Source organism: Argentina silus, assembly GCF_951799395.1.
Source record: "Argentina silus genome assembly, chromosome: Y".
In the NCBI taxonomy this organism is placed as follows: Eukaryota; Metazoa; Chordata; class Actinopteri; order Argentiniformes; family Argentinidae; genus Argentina; species Argentina silus.
The window spans coordinates 28,224,460-28,230,462 of NC_139654.1; the positions used below are offsets into that span (position 1 = coordinate 28,224,460).

At 52.0% G+C, this 6,003-nt stretch overlaps 1 pseudogene across 1 annotated transcript; it reads right to left on the minus strand.

Moving 5' to 3' along the window:
• Positions 1 to 324: 324 nt before the first annotated feature.
• On the minus strand, positions 325 to 5,302 carry LOC310824058 (putative nuclease HARBI1; annotated as a pseudogene). The gene is made up of 2 exons: positions 4,500 to 5,302; positions 325 to 515 (listed from the first exon to the last, which is right to left on the minus strand). The product of its transcript is annotated as a putative nuclease HARBI1 (transcript).
• Between the last annotated feature and the right edge of the window lie 701 nt (positions 5,303 to 6,003).

The window sequence follows — 6,003 nt, forward strand, 5'->3', positions numbered from 1 at the left end:
AGGAAGAACATGAAATGAAAATGAGAATTCTACAGGTTGAATTGGATATGAAGTTGGAAGACCTATGATCCAAAAAAGATACAGTAATGAGACAATTGTGATTACCAGCCATGGAGAACAATATGATATGAAAAAAGAAATGTTTTGCCATTTGGATATTCATGAGTGTGAGTATTTTCGTCACCACAAACTACATTTTAAACCAGCCTTGGTTTAGTCACTCATTTAATTCTGCTGCACACTATTTTCATTTTTTACAGAACAAACATTATCAAAGCAAAAATACGCCGTAATGAATACATTCCATATTTAAATGCATCTCATCTAGTTGAAGTGCTGCAATGTGAAAGCAACTCTGTGTGCAAGTCCTCGTTGGTCATTGCCTGCCTCAGCCATGGGCACATCTGCTTGATCCTTATCTTCCATTGGAGGATCAGGACAGCAATGCTGCTTCAGGTTGTTGTGCACACACAGCTGTAGCAATGATCACCTTGCAGCATCTTCTTGGCTTGAAACTAAGTTGTAACAAAGTCCGTTTATACACAGAGGCAGACGCAGCGTTACGGTAAGGGACAAACTCTCCCGTTTATTCATCAAGTTCAGTTTCACACTTGTCTGGGCTTTCCAGCCTCGCCAGAACGTCTCTCTCTCGCGACTCGCCATTCCCAGCTCTCCTCCCTACTGAAATGGCAGAAGCACACACATCTTAAACATTCGCCAGCGAGACTTCATTTGCAGCAGGTGTGCAACAAAGTCTCGCCGACACAACCCCGGCCACGGTCCTGTAGCTCCCTCTACAGGCCGAACGCTGCATGTCCCCCCACCGCCCGACACAGGCCGACGACCCGACGGTGCCGACCGCCCACTTGATGGCCAGGCACTCCTTCTCCACGGTGCTGTACCGGCCCTCCCTCTCCGACAGCTTGCGGCTCAGGTACAGCACCGGTCGGTCGGCCCCCTCCACGCGCTGGGTCAGCACTGCTCCCAGCCCTCTATCCGACGCGTCCGTCTGTAGGGAGAAAGGGAGGTTAAAATCAGGCGCATACAGGACCGTTTCTCCACAAAGAGCCCCCTTAAGGGCCTCGAACGACCCCTGGCACTGGCCCGACCATTGGACCAGATCCGGGGCACCCTTCCAGGTGAGGTCCGTCAAGGGACTGGCCAGCTCTGAAAACCCTGGTACGAACTGCCGGTAATATCCAGCCAGCCCCAGGAAGGCCCTCACCTCCTTCTTCGTCTTGGGCCGGGGAGAGGCGGCGATGGCCGCAGTCTTTTCAATCTGCGGTCGCACCTCCCCCCGTCCCAAGTGGTACCCCAGATACCGGATCTCCCTCCGCCCGATCACGCACTTTTTCGGGTTGGCCGTCAGCCCCGCCTGCCTCAGGGACCGCAGAACAGCAGCCACACTCCGCACATGCTGCGGCCAGGTGTCACTGTGAATGACAATGTCATGTAGGTAGGCCGCAGCATAGGCAGCGTGCGGCCGCAGAATACAGTCCATGAGGCGCTGAAAAGTGGCTGGGGCTCCGAACAATCCGAGAGTGGAATCTGCCAGTATCCCTTCGTGCAATCCAATGTCGTGAAGTACCTGGCCGTACCAAGCCGGTCCAAGAGCTCGTCAACCCGGGGCATCGGATACGCATCGAACTTGGAGACCGCATTAACCCGTCTATAATCCACACAGAACCCGCAGTGATTGGTGTAGCCCCATCGTGCTTGTCAACAAGCCAGATGGGGCTACACCAATCACTGCGGGACTCCTCGACCACACCCAGCTCCAGCATGGCTTCAAACTCCCTGCACACAACGTCTCGTTTGTGCACCGGCAACCTATAGGGACGCGTGCGCACCGTTAAACCCGGCTGCGTTTCTATATGGTGGTGGATGAGCGTAGTCCGACCGGGCAGGGGAGAGAACACGTCGGCGAACTTAAGCTGCAAATCTGCAACGTCCGCGGCCTGGCTAGCAGAGAGATGGTTATCAATATCGACCGGAGTGCTAACTTTTGATTTTGGGACCTCCGGACCGAACTCCTCTCTCTCTGGAATTACCGTAGCCAGAGCAACAGTGACCACGTTGTTCCATTTTTTTAGGAGATTGACGTGATACACCTGCAAGCTATCCCCCCGGTCCGAGCGTACAACCTCATAATCCACGTCCCCCCTGCGACGTGTGACCACAAACGGCCCTTGCCACTTCGCGAGTAATTTCGTGCTGGAGGTGGGTAACAGTACGAGCACCTTGTCTCCCGGTGTAAACTCTCGTAGGGTAGTCCCCCTGTCATACAGGCATTTCTGACGCTCCTGGGCTTGCAGCAAATGCTCACGTGAGATAGCCCCTAGGGCGTGGAGCTTTGTGCGCAAGTCGAGGACGTACTGGATCTCACTTTTACTGTCGCTAGACCCTTCCTCCCAATTTTCTTTAAGCAGGTCTAGGACACCCCAGGGCTTACGCCCGTAGAGTAATTCAAACGGGGAAAACCCGGTGGAAGCTTGGGGAACTTCCCGCACCGCAAACAACAGGGGATCTAGCCATTTATGCCAATTCCGACTATCCTCGTGGACAAACTTCCGGATCATTGACTTCAAGGTCCGATTGAACCGCTCACAAAGGCCGTCAGTGGCCGGGTGGTAAACACTGGTTCGAATCGCCTTGATGTTCAACAAGCCATACAGTTCCTTGAGGGTGCGTGACATAAAATTAGTGCCCTGATCGGTGAGAATCTCTTTCGGGATTCCCACGCGGGAGATGACTTGAAACAATGCTTGCGCTACACTCCTGGCAGAGATATTGCGCAGTGGTATTGCCTCGGGGTATCGGGTGGCGTAATCTATCAAGACCAACACAAATCGATAACCCTGTGTACTCCGGTCAAATGGCCCGATAATATCCATCGCAATGCGGTCGAACGGTTTCTCGACCAATGGTAAGGGCCGCAAGGGGGCCCGTGGAATGGCCGGGGAATTTACCAACTGACATTCCCGACAGGAAGCGCACCACCTACGCACCTCTGCCCGAATCCCCGGCCAATAAAATCGAGCCATTATACGGTTCAGTGTTTTGTCATACCCTAAATGGCCCGCCATGGGGTTGAAATGAGGCGGCTGCGGGGAACCAACAACTGGGTTACTTCCTCCTGACTATGTGAGTCACGACTTACTCTATATAACCTGTCGCTGATAATCGCAAAATAGGGGTGGGCGCGCACTGTGTCTGGCCGTATCAACGTACCATCAATTGCTATCACTTGGTCAAAGGCTGATCTTAGGGTCTCGTCACGAGACTGCTCGAGGGGGAAGTCGCCTAGCAGCGGATAGTTCGGCGGGGAAATCTCGGGGTGAGGCGCCCCCGCCGGCTCCGGCTCCCCGGCAGTGTCGCGAGGCACCGCCTCGGCACAGAGCACATTACACGCCTCACACCTCCCTAGCTGTCGTGCACGCATCCCGGTAGCCCTCTTTACCGCTTGAGGAAACCCCTCCCAATCCACACCTAGAATCAGGGGATGCGTGAGGCGTGGGCTAACCGCCGCCTGTACACTATGTTTTTTTCCCTCAAAATGAATTTCGTTAGCGACCACCGGATATTCGTGAATGTCCCCATGCACACACCTCACCCGCACCCTCGATGCCTTCAACAATGCCCCCGGCCGAACCAGGCGCTCCTGGATCATGGACTGCATGCAGCCCGAATCCAAGAATGCCTGGTGCGTATCATGCTGTATCCTTACCGGAACACGATACGCCGCTCCTGGTCCGGGGGGAGGGCCCGGTATGTCGCCGATGCGGACGACCTGTCCCACCTCCATCGCCTGGCGCCCGGCCGTCCGCACCGCCAACACACCCCCCCTGTCGCTCGAGGTGCTACCTGTGGGGCCGGGGTCGGCTCTGGATGGGTGCGCCCCTGCCATCTCGACCTTGGGGCGGGCACCGGCCTCTCTCCTTCTGGTCCCTCGGCTCCTCCTGGGCGTCGCCCCCCCCCCCCCTGCCGCGGGGCCGGGGTTGGTCGTTGTGGCCCCCGCGGTGAGGTCCTGGAGGAGGGCACGGTCCACGGTCCTCGCCGCCGTCAGCTCTCCCAGCGTTGCCTGCTGGGTCTGCTGCAGGATCGTCTGCTGCTCGAGGACGAGCGCTATCCTCGAGACCGCCGCTGCTAGCGTCTCCATTCTCCGCCTTCACTCTGTGTCCCAGGTTGGGCGCCAATGTAACAAAGTCCGTTTATACACAGAGGCAGACGCAGCGTTACGGTAAGGGACAAACTCTCCCGTTTATTCATCAAGTTCAGTTTCACACTTGTCTGGGCTTTCCAGCCTTGCCAGAACGTCTCTCTCTCGCGACTCGCCGTTCCCAGCTCTCCTCCCTACTGAAATGGCAGAAGCACACACATCTTAAACATTCGCCAACGAGACTTCATTTGCAGCAGGTGTGCAACAAAGTCTCGCCGACACAACCCCGGCCACGGTCCTGTAGCTCCCTCTACAGGCCGAACGCTGCATGTCCCCCCACATAAGTGTATTGCATAAACACTGGAATCGATTTTTCCATACTCCAAACATACGCTTGACCATCCCTCTAGTGCGGATATGAGCTCTGTTGTATCTTTGCTGCTCAGCTGTTGTGGGATTTATGTATGGAGTGAATAAAAAGTTACTCTGACCATATGTTGTCCTCTCTGAAACTGAGCACACAATGAGTTGAGAAAAATCCTTGAATCATGAGTTGCACTTTTCCAACGGGCAACCATGTTTGTAAACTCTAAATTAGGAGTGCATCCACCCTGAACATTGATGGAAAACTAGTTCTTATGGTTCCTGTACTCCTCAGCATCAGGAGTTGATGGACACTTGATGGGAACATGACATCCATCTATACAGCCAATCACTCCTGGGAAGTGCCCATAGAATTGCACTTGATAGTTGGCTTGGCCAGCAGCATCAGGAAACTTGATGTAAAGATTCCTCAGTTCACAAATGGCCCTGCAGACTTTGGGAACTATTCTACACACAGCTGCTTCACTGGCACCACACAAATCACCAGTTTCACGATGAAAAATTCCAGATGCCAAAAACCTCAAAGTGATCAGAACTTGGAGAGAATTGGGTAAAGGCCTTCCTCTTTGAGACAGAGAGGAAAGTCTAGGCTCAAGCAAAGATATTATCTCCAATGCATTTTTCTTTGTACATACGAAAGTGGTCTCGAAAAGTTATTTCATCCAAGTAATTTAATGGATTACTCCTATCCACAAGTACTCGTCTGGCTGGCCTCTGTAGTGCATGTTGGTCTTCATTTAGATATTCCAAATAGTCCATGCTCCCTCACAGTACTAAGCAGAACTTAAACCTGCCTCTTTGAAGGATTAATTTAAGCTTCAATTTAATCCTAGAGTAGCTCTAATGCTCCCTCTTGCAATCAGCTTTGTTTAATCCAGAACAGGCTAAATCTACGACTATTTTAAGATAAGTCTGTGCAAATCGCTTTGAGTTAAGACAGCTCAAACAGGCATTTTTGTCTGGGACTAGGCTTAAGCCTTGTCTGTGAAACCGGCCCCTTATCTAATTGTTCCTTCCACAGCATGACATTCAATTATAATTTGAGGCACCAGACTTCAACGGCCATAATGCTTTATCATGCGTTGTTAGATTTTGCGGCAAGTAGCATGTTCTTTATTGATACAGTATGTGGCCAAAACTACAGTCAGGAAAGGTGACATCTTAAGTCTCAGTGATACGTAAGATGATCACACTTGGGTTTCTGACATATTCCTCCTTTATGTCTGTAAACTTCAAAACAGCTATTCTGGCCCACATCTATTCCCATTGCACATCACTCCCAGTCATTCTGACACATTTTCCAGGAGAGTTTTAACTACAATCCCCTAATTACCTGGTACAGTAGTACTGTACTGTAGTCTTGTACTGTAGTTACTGTAACAGTGTTATTACCTAGTTATTACCTAATAATTACTTATTGGTAACCATGTTACCATGTCTAGGTAAGTGACCTACCAGTG